This window comes from Staurois parvus, unplaced genomic scaffold (assembly GCF_062004578.1).
Source record: "Staurois parvus isolate SC_StPar_1 unplaced genomic scaffold, SC_StPar_1.0 ptg000052l, whole genome shotgun sequence".
NCBI classification, from domain to species: Eukaryota; Metazoa; Chordata; class Amphibia; order Anura; family Ranidae; genus Staurois; species Staurois parvus.
In genome coordinates this window covers 6,267,501-6,278,758 of record NW_028317848.1, presented here as the reverse complement: position 1 = coordinate 6,278,758, position 11,258 = coordinate 6,267,501, and the positions used below count along the sequence as shown (strand labels likewise).

Here is an 11,258-nt window from a genome sequence, read left to right as displayed (position 1 = left end):
AAGGAGAAGGATGAGAAGAAGGAGAAGGATGAGAAGAAGGAGAAGGAGAAGGATGAGAAGAAGGAGAAGGATGAGGAGAAGAAGGATGAGAAGAAGGAGAAGGAGAAGGATGAGAAGAAGGAGAAGGATGAGAAGGATGAGAAGGAGAAGGATGAGAAGAAGGAGAAGGAGAAGGATGAGAAGAAGGAGAAGGAGAAGGATGAGAAGAAGGAGAAGGATGAGAAGAAGGATGAGAAGAAGGAGAAGGATGAGAAGAAGGAGAAGGAGAAGGATGAGAAGAAGGAGAAGGATGAGAAGAAGGAGAAGGATGAGAAGAAGGATGAGAAGAAGGATGAGAAGAAGGATGAGAAGAAGGAGAAGGATGAGAAGAAGGAGAAGGATGAGAAGAAGGAGAAGGAGAAGGATGATAAGAAGGAGAAGGAGAAGGATGAGAAGAAGGAGAAGGATGAGAAGAAGGATGAGAAGAAGGAGAAGGATGAGAAGAAGGAGAAGGATGAGAAGAAGGAGAAGGATGAGAAGAAGGAGAAGGATGAGAAGAAGGATGAGAAGAAGGAGAAGGATGAGAAGAAGGAGAAGGATGAGAAGGAGAAGGATGAGAAGACGGAGAAGGAGAAGGAGAAGCAGAAGGAGAAGGATGAGAAGAAGGAAAAGGAGAAGGATGAGAAGATGGAGAAGGAGAAGGATGAGAAGAAGGAGAAGGAGAAGGATGAGAAGAAGGAGAAGGAGAAGGATGAGAAGAAGGAGAAGGAGAAGGATGAGAAGAAGGAGAAGGATGAGAAGAAGGATGAGAAGAAGGAGAAGGATGAGAAGAAGGAGAAGGATGAGAAGAAGAAGGAGAAGGATGAGAAGAAGGAGAAGGATGAGAAGAAGGAGAAGGAGAAGGATGAGAAGAAGGAGAAGGATGAGAAGAAGGAGAAGGATGAGAAGAAGGAGAAGGAGAAGGATGAGAAGAAGGAGAAGGAGAAGGATGAGAAGAAGGAGAAGGAGAAGGATGAGGAGAAGGAGAAGGATGAGAAGAAGGAGAAGGATGAGAAGAAGGAGAAGGAGAAGGATGAGAAGAAGGAGAAGGAGAAGGATGAGGAGAAGGAGAAGGATGAGAAGAAGGAGAAGGATGAGAAGAAGGAGAAGGAGAAGGATGAGAAGAAGGAGAAGGATGAGAAGAAGGAGAAGGAGAAGGATGAGAAGATGGAGAAGGAGAAGGATGAGAAGAAGGAGAAGGAGAAGGATGAGAAGAAGGAGAAGGAGAAGGATGAGAAGAAGGAGAAGGATGAGGAGAAGGAGAAGGATGAGAAGAAGGAGAAGGATGAGAAGAAGGAGAAGGATGAGAAGAAGGAGAAGGAGAAGGATGAGAAGAAGGAGAAGGATGAGAAGAAGGAGAAGGATGAGAAGAAGGAAAAGGAGAAGGAGAAGGAGAAGCAGAAGGAGAAGGATGAGAAGAAGGAAAAGGAGAAGGGTGAGAAGATGGAGAAGGAGAAGGATGAGAAGAAGGAGAAGGAGAAGGATGAGAAGAAGGAGAAGGATGAGAAGATGGAGAAGGAGAAGGATGAGAAGAAGGAGAAGGAGAAGGATGAGAAGAAGGAGAAGGAGAAGGATGAGAAGAAGGAGAAGGAGAAGGATGAGAAGATGGAGAAGGAGAAGGATGAGAAGAAGGAGAAGGATGAGAAGAAGGATAAGAAGAAGGAGAAGGATGAGAAGAAGGAGAAGGAGAAGGATGAGAAGAAGGAGAAGGATGAGAAGAAGGAGAAGGATGAGAAGAAGGATGAGAAGAAGGATGAGAAGAAGGATGAGAAGAAGGATGAGAAGAAGGAGAAGAAGGACAGTTCTGTGACAGTTTCTGTCTATTTCTGACAGTTCTGGGACATTCACTCCATACAGCTGTTTCAACCGCTGTATGGAGGGAATGTCATGGAACTGTCAGAAATAGACTATTAATGACAGTTCTGGGACTGTCCTTCCATGCAGCGGTTGAAACATTGTATGTATTTGTTTCCATAAATGGATCCATTTATGGAAACAAATACATACAATGTTTCAACCGCTGTATGGAAGGACAGTCCCAGAACTGTCATTAATAGTCTATTTCTGACAGTTCTATGACATTCCCTCCATACAGCGGTTGAAACAGCTGTATGGAGTGAATGTCCCAGAACTGTCAGAAATAGACTATTTATGACAGTTCTGGGACTGTCCTTCCATACAGCGGTTGAAACATTGTATGTATTTGTTTCCATAAATGGATCCATTTATGGAAACAAATACATACAATGTTTCAACCGCTGTATGGAAGGACAGTCCCAGAACTGTCATTAATAGTCTATTTCTGACAGTTCCATGACATTCCCTCCATACAGCGGTTGAAACAGCTGTATGGAGTGATTGTCCCAGAACTGTCAGAAATAGTCTATTTCTGACAGTTCTGGGACATTCACTCCATACAGCTGTTTCAACCGCTGTATGGAGGGAATGTCATGGAACTGTCAGAGTCCCAGAACTGTCATTAATAGTCTATTTCTGACAGTTCCATGACATTCCCTCCATACAGCGGTTGAAACAGCTGTATGGAGTGAATGTCCCAGAACTGTCAGAAATAGACTATTTATGACAGTTCTGGGACATTCACTCCATACAGCGGTTGAAACATTGTATCTATTTTTTTCCATAAATGACATTCTGCAGATACACTTAGAGGAGCGCTGCAGATACACTTTTTGCCGACTTGGAATTATTCTTATTTTCATCCTACTTCTTCTTTTTCTTCTTATGAGGATGAGGATGAGGATGAAGAAGAAGAAGTAGGATGAAAATAAGATTAATTCCAAGCCGGCAAAAAGTGTATCTGCAGCGCTCCTCTAAGTGTATTTGCAGAATGTCATTTATGGAAAAAAATAGATACAATGTTTCAACCGCTGTATGGAGTGAATGTCCCAGAACTGCCATAAATAGTCTATTTCTGACAGTTCTGGGACATTCACTCCATACAGCTGTTTCAACCGCTGTATGGAGGGAATGTCATAGAACTGTCAGAAATAGACTATTAATGACAGTTCTGGGACTGTCCTTCCATACAGCGGTTGAAACATTGTATCTATTTGTTTCCATAAATGGATCCATTTATGGAAACAAATAGATACAATGTTTCAACCGCTGTATGGAAGGACAGTCCCAGAACTGTCATTAATAGTCTATTTCTGACAGTTCTATGACATTCCCTCCATACAGCGGTTGAAACAGCTGTATGGAGTGAATGTCCCAGAACTGTCAGAAATAGACTATTTCTGACAGTTCTGGGACTGTCCTTCCATACAGCGGTTGAAACATTGTATGTATTTGTTTCCATAAATGGATCCATTTATGGAAACAAATACATACAATGTTTCAACCGCTGTATGGAAGGACAGTCCCAGAACTGTCATTAATAGTCTATTTCTGACAGTTCTATGACATTCCCTCCATACAGCGGTTGAAACAGCTGTATGGAGTGAATGTCCCAGAACTGTCAGAAATAGACTATTTATGACAGTTCTGGGACATTCACTCCATACAGCGGTTGAAACATTGTATCTATTTTTTTCCATAAATGACATTCTGCAGATACACTTAGAGGAGCGCTGCAGATACACTTTTTGCCGACTTGGAATTATTCTTATTTTCATCCTACTTCTTCTTTTTCTTCTTATGAGGATGAGGATGAGGATGAAGAAGAAGAAGTAGGATGAAAATAAGATTAATTCCAAGCCGGCAAAAAGTGTATCTGCAGCGCTCCTCTAAGTGTATTTGCAGAATGTCATTTATGGAAAAAAATAGATACAATGTTTCAACCGCTGTATGGAGTGAATGTCCCAGAACTGCCATAAATAGTCTATTTCTGACAGTTCTGGGACATTCACTCCATACAGCTGTTTCAACCGCTGTATGGAGGGAATGTCATAGAACTGTCAGAAATAGACTATTAATGACAGTTCTGGGACTGTCCTTCCATACAGCGGTTGAAACATTGTATCTATTTGTTTCCATAAATGGATCCATTTATGGAAACAAATAGATACAATGTTTCAACCGCTGTATGGAAGGACAGTCCCAGAACTGTCATTAATAGTCTATTTCTGACAGTTCTATGACATTCCCTCCATACAGCGGTTGAAACAGCTGTATGGAGTGAATGTCCCAGAACTGTCAGAAATAGACTATTTCTGACAGTTCTGGGACTGTCCTTCCATACAGCGGTTGAAACATTGTATGTATTTGTTTCCATAAATGGATCCATTTATGGAAACAAATACATACAATGTTTCAACCGCTGTATGGAAGGACAGTCCCAGAACTGTCATTAATAGTCTATTTCTGACAGTTCCATGACATTCCCTCCATACAGCGGTTGAAACAGCTGTATGGAGTGATTGTCCCAGAACTGTCAGAAATAGTCTATTTCTGACAGTTCTGGGACATTCACTCCATACAGCTGTTTCAACCGCTGTATGGAGGGAATGTCATGGAACTGTCAGAAATAGACTATTAATGACAGTTCTGGGACTGTCCTTCCATACAGCGGTTGAAACATTGTATGTATTTGTTTCCATAAATGGATCCATTTATGGAAACAAATACATACAATGTTTCAACCGCTGTATGGAAGGACAGTCCCAGAACTGTCATTAATAGTCTATTTCTGACAGTTCTATGACATTCCCTCCATACAGCGGTTGAAACAGCTGTATGGAGTGAATGTCCCAGAACTGTCAGAAATAGACTATTTATGACAGTTCTGGGACTGTCCTTCCATACAGCGGTTGAAACATTGTATCTATTTTTTTCCATAAATGACATTCTGCAAATACACTTAGAGGAGCGCTGCAGATACACTTTTTGCCGGCTTGGAATTAATCTTATTTTCATCCTACTTCTTCTTCTTCATCCTCATCCTCATAAGAAGAAAAAGAAGAAGTAGGATGAAAATAAGAATAATTCCAAGCCGGCAAAAAGTGTATCTGCAGCGCTCCTCTAAGTATATCTGCAGAATGTCATTTATGGAAAAAAATAGATACAATGTTTCAACCGCTGTATGGAGTGAATGTCCCAGAACTGTCATAAATAGTCTATTTCTGACAGTTCTGGGACATTCACTCCATACAGCTGTTTCAACCGCTGTATGGAGGGAATGTCATAGAACTGTCAGAAATAGACTATTAATGACAGTTCTGGGACTGTCCTTCCATACAGCGGTTGAAACATTGTATCTATTTGTTTCCATAAATGGATCCATTTATGGAAACAAATAGATACAATGTTTCAACCGCTGTATGGAAGGACAGTCCCAGAACTGTCATTAATAGTCTATTTCTGACAGTTCTATGACATTCCCTCCATACAGCGGTTGAAACAGCTGTATGGAGTGAATGTCCCAGAACTGTCAGAAATAGACTATTTCTGACAGTTCTGGGACTGTCCTTCCATACAGCGGTTGAAACATTGTATCTATTTTTTTCCATAAATGACATTCTGCAAATACACTTAGAGGAGCGCTGCAGATACACTTTTTGCCGGCTTGGAATTAATCTTATTTTCATCCTACTTCTTCTTCTTCATCCTCATCCTCATAAGAAGAAAAAGAAGAAGTAGGATGAAAATAAGAATAATTCCAAGCCGGCAAAAAGTGTATCTGCAGCGCTCCTCTAAGTGTATCTGCAGAATGTCATTTATGGAAAAAAATAGATACAATGTTTCAACCGCTGTATGGAGTGAATGTCCCAGAACTGTCATAAATAGTCTATTTCTGACAGTTCTGGGACATTCACTCCATACAGCTGTTTCAACCGCTGTATGGAGGGAATGTCATAGAACTGTCAGAAATAGACTATTAATGACAGTTCTGGGACTGTCCTTCCATACAGCGGTTGAAACATTGTATCTATTTGTTTCCATAAATGGATCCATTTATGGAAACAAATAGATACAATGTTTCAACCGCTGTATGGAAGGACAGTCCCAGAACTGTCATTAATAGTCTATTTCTGACAGTTCTATGACATTCCCTCCATACAGCGGTTGAAACAGCTGTATGGAGTGAATGTCCCAGAACTGTCAGAAATAGACTATTTCTGACAGTTCTGGGACTGTCCTTCCATACAGCGGTTGAAACATTGTATCTATTTTTTTCCATAAATGACATTCTGCAAATACACTTAGAGGAGCGCTGCAGATACACTTTTTGCCGGCTTGGAATTAATCTTATTTTCATCCTACTTCTTCTTCTTCATCCTCATCCTCATAAGAAGAAAAAGAAGAAGTAGGATGAAAATAAGAATAATTCCAAGCCGGCAAAAAGTGTATCTGCAGCGCTCCTCTAAGTGTATCTGCAGAATGTCATTTATGGAAAAAAATAGATACAATGTTTCAACCGCTGTATGGAGTGAATGTCCCAGAACTGTCATAAATAGTCTATTTCTGACAGTTCTGGGACATTCACTCCATACAGCTGTTTCAACCGCTGTATGGAGGGAATGTCATAGAACTGTCAGAAATAGACTATTAATGACAGTTCTGGGACTGTCCTTCCATACAGCGGTTGAAACATTGTATCTATTTGTTTCCATAAATGGATCCATTTATGGAAACAAATAGATACAATGTTTCAACCGCTGTATGGAAGGACAGTCCCAGAACTGTCATTAATAGTCTATTTCTGACAGTTCTATGACATTCCCTCCATACAGCGGTTGAAACAGCTGTATGGAGTGAATGTCCCAGAACTGTCAGAAATAGACTATTTATGACAGTTCTGGGACATTCCCTCCATACAGCGGTTTCCGGCAAAAAGTGTATGTGCAGAGTTCCTCTATTCTGCAGATACACTTAGAGGAGCTCTGCAGATACACTTAGAGGAGCTCTGCACATACACTTTTTGCCGGCTTGGAATTATTCTTATTTTCATCCTACTTCTTCTTCTTCTTCTTCTTCTTCTTCATCCTCATCCTCATCCTCTTCTTCTTCTTCTGAGGATGAGGATGAAGAAGAAGAAGAAGAAGAAGAAGAAGTAGGATGAAAATAAGATTAATTCCAAGCCGGCAAAAAGTGTATGTGCAGAGCTCCTCTAAGTGTATCTGCAGAGCTCCTCTAAGTGTATCTGCAGAATAGAGGAACTCTGCACATACACTTTTTGCCGGCTTGCAATTATTCTTATTTTCATCCTACTTCTTCTTCTTCTTCTTCTTCTTCTTCTTCTTCTTCATCCTCTTCTTCTTCTTCTGAGGATGAGGATAAAGAAGAAGAAGAAGAAGAAGAAGTAGGATGAAAATAAGAATAATTCCAAGCCGGCAAAAAGTGTATGTGCAGAGCTCCTCTAAGTGTATCTGCAGAATAGAGGAACTCTGCACATACACTTTTTGCCGGCTTGGAATTATTCTTATTTTCATCCTACTGCTTCTTCTTCTTCTTCATCCTCATCCTCATCCTCAGAAGAAGAGGATGAGGATGAGGATGAAGAAGAAGAAGAAGAAGAAGAAGAAGTAGGATGAAAAGAAGAATAATTCCAAGCCGGCAAAAAGTGTATGTGCAGAGTTCCTCTATTTCTGACAGTTCTCTCACAGCTTCTTCACATGTACAGCGGTTGAAACATCTGTATCCTAAATGGAAACTAATAGATACAAATTGTATCTATTAGTTTCCATTTAGGATACAGATGTTTCAACCGCTGTACATGTGAAGAAGCTGTGAGAGAACTGTCAGAAATAGAGGAACTCTGCACATACACTTTTTGCCGGCTTGGAATTATTCTTCTTTTCATCCTACTTCTTCTTCTTCTTCTTCATCCTCATCCTCATCCTCTTCTTCTGAGGATGAAGATGAAGAAGAAGAAGAAGTAGGATGAAAAGAAGAATAATTCCAAGCCGGCAAAAAGTGTATGTGCAGAGTTCCTCTATTTCTGACAGTTCTCTCACAGCTTCTTCACATGTACAGTGGTTGAAACATCTGTATCCTAAATGTAAACTAATAGATACAATGTTTCAACCGCTAAACATGTGTTCCTTCTGTCAGAGAACTGTCAGAAATAGCGGAGCTCACTGCAGGGACACTTTTGCCGGCTGATCGGGAAATGTTCGATTCGCGCACCCGAAGTAGGCAAAATTTCGGTTTCGCCGCGAATCGAATATTTCCTGAAATTCGACTCGAATTCCGGTTCGCCTGGTTCGATTCGCTCATCTCTACATATAATGTCAGCTGTATGTATACTGTATATTCATGTGTCTAATAATACAATAGTAATTGTAGGGGGATGAATTGATGGGGAAGGTGAAAGTTCACGTTTTAAGCAGAGGTGGGGTGGGCTTCCCTGAAAAAAAAAAAATAAAAAAAAATATATATATATATATATATATATATATATACAGTATCTCACAGAAGTGAGTACACCCCTCACATTTTGTACATATTTTATTTTATCTTTTCATGTGACAACACTGAAGAAATTACACTTTGCTACAATGTGGTGTAGTGAGTGTACAGCTTGTATAACATGTAAATTTGCTGCCCCCTCAAAATAACTCAACACACAGCCATTAATCTAAACCGCTGGCAACAAACCTGAGTATACTGCTAAGTGAAAATGTCCAAATTGGACCAAAAGTGTCAATATTTTGTGTGGCCACCATTATTTTCCAGCACTGCCTTAACCCTCTTGGGCATGGAGTTCACCAGAGCTTCACAGGTTGCCACTGGAGTCCTCTTCCACTCCTCCATGACGACATCACAGAGCTGGTGGATGTTAGAGACCTTGCGCTCCTCCACCTTCCATTTGAGGATTCCCCACAGATGCTCAATAGGGTTTAGGTCTGGAGACATGCTTGGTCAGTCCACGACTGGCTCCGGCTCTCAGCGTTGCATGAGAGGCTGAGCCAGCTGCAGGTCCAGGCTTCTGAGGAGGGGTCCCCCACATTAGAGTTGAGATTTTTTCAGAGCCTAGACAGTCAGAGAACGAACTGCACTCCTGTGATCCATAGGAGAAGTAGGGCCAAAATAGCTTTGGCCCTACTCCTCCTTTACATTTCTATTTAAAGGACAAGTACAGTTCGTTCTGCACTTCTGTGTCCCATTTTCAGTTGACAGTGGGCTGAAACTCGCTGTCGGCTGACGTCACAGAGCCAGACCAGCACCTGGTTTAGCCTCTCAGCAAGCCGCTGAAAGCCTTAGCCAGCCACTCCCATCTCCTTCACAGCCCAGCGCTGCATTGAATGCTAGAGGGCCAGAGCAGACAGTGATGATGAACAGTCCACCTAGGTAAATATGACTTTTAAAAATCCCATACTTCTCTTTTAAAAAGATATATGGCAAGTTTGTTTTTTTTACTTATTATTTAAGTGAATGGACACATTTAACCAAAGAAAATAGATGTACTAAATTCAATGGGTACTTGAGAACTGACTCACATTGAGGAGAATGGTAAACACTGCTGGCTTTTATAAAGAGGCAAATACAGTAGTCGAATATAGCATACTTATCAGTATTATGGTCCTGGATCCCAAGATACTGTTGGTCTGAATTTCCTTTGCCCACTTTCCAGGTGGGTGCATCAAAATCATGCCTACTTCAGGGGTTGGTCCCATCAAAACTCCACCTCTATACAGTCAGGTCCATAAATATAGGGACATCGACACCATTCTAACAATTTTGGCTCTATACACCACCACAATGGATTTGAAATGAAACGAACAAGATGCGTTTTAACTGCAGACTGTCAGCTTTAATTTGAGGGTATTTACATCCAAATCAGGTGAACGGTGTAGGAAATACAACAGTTTGCATATGTGCCTCCCACTTGTTGATCTTGGTCTCATCTGTCCATAGGATGTTGTTCCAGAACTGTGAAGGCTTTTTTACATGTCGTTTGGCAAACTCTAATCTGGCCTTCCTGTTTTTGAGGCTCACCAATGGTTTACATCTTGTGGTGAACCCTCTGTATTCACTCTGGTGAAGTCTTCTCTTGATTGTTGTCATTGACACACATACACCTACCTCCTGGAGAGTGTTCTTGATCTGGCCAACTGTTGTGAAGGGTGTTTTCTTCACCAGGGAAATAATTCTTCGGTCATCCACCACAATTGTTTTCCGTGGTCTTCCGGGTCTTTTGGTGTTGCTGAGCTCACCGGTGCGTTCCTTCTTTTTAAGAATGTTCCAAACAGTTGTTTTGGCCACGCCTAATGTTTTTACTATCTCTCTGATGGGTTTGTTTTGTTTTTTTCAGCCTAATGATGGCTTGCTTCACTGATAGTGACAGCTCTTTGGATTTCATCTTGAGAGTTGACAGCAACAGATTCCAAATGCAAATAGCACACTTGAAATGAACTCTGGACCTTTTATCTGCTCATTGTAATTGGGATAATGAGGGAATAACACACACCTGGCCATGGAACAGCTGAGAAGCCAATTGTCCCATTACTTTTGGTCCCTTAACAAGTGGGAGGCACATATGCAAACTGTTGTAATTCCTACACCGTTCACCTGATTTGGATGTAAATACCCTCAAATTAAAGCTGACAGTCTGCAGTTAAAGCACATCTTGTTCATTTCATTTCAAATCTATTGTGGTGGTGTATAGAGCCAAAATTGTTAGAATGGTGTCGATGTCCCAATATTTATGGACCTGACTGTATATGCAGGGGAATGCCTTTTTGAGTTACTGCACATGCTAATGTTGTGATCCAGGCACACAGCCCTGGACACGGCATCGGCAGGATAGAAATCCAAAATGCTGGACAGCTGCCATGGCAAATCCTGGACAGTAGCCATGCATGATACAGTTGAAAAGTGATGCTCTGATAAAACAAAAAACACCCTTTCCTTTATCTGTCTCCTGCAGGGAAACTTCCATTAAAAACCAACTAGCCAGATGTTAAAACAGTTTTGCCTGTCATTCCTTTGCTTATCAAAAGAGAAATATGGCCAAAGCTTTTGTGGTCATACTTCTCTTTTGGATCACAGGAGTGCACTTACTTGTGACCCAGAATCAGCCGGAAGCAGGTTAAAGTACTCTGTTGGCTGACATCGCACAGCTGCTCCAAGCTCTGGAAGGGTCCTGACAACAATATTGGGATCCACCCAGATCAGGCAACTGGCTCAGCCTCTCAGTGAGCCACTGAGAGCTTAACCCAGCCGCTCCTGCCCCTTTTTCATTTCAGTGAGTGCGGTGACTGACAGTGGTCATGTGATCACTCAGTTCTCAGGCTTAGAGCTAGCAGGGGAGTGGTCCGGTCCTGCAGCAGAGAAAT

General features: G+C 41.4%; 1 long non-coding RNA gene across 1 annotated transcript in view; it reads left to right on the top strand.

Moving 5' to 3' along the window:
• Positions 1-9,145: 9,145 nt before the first annotated feature.
• The window catches only part of LOC149470137 (uncharacterized), a 39,009-nt gene continuing 36,896 nt past the window's right edge, over positions 9,146-11,258 (top strand). The window contains exon 1 of the long non-coding RNA XR_016310601.1: positions 9,146-9,270. This is a non-coding gene — a long non-coding RNA (uncharacterized LOC149470137). The remainder of the gene's footprint in view (positions 9,271-11,258) is intronic.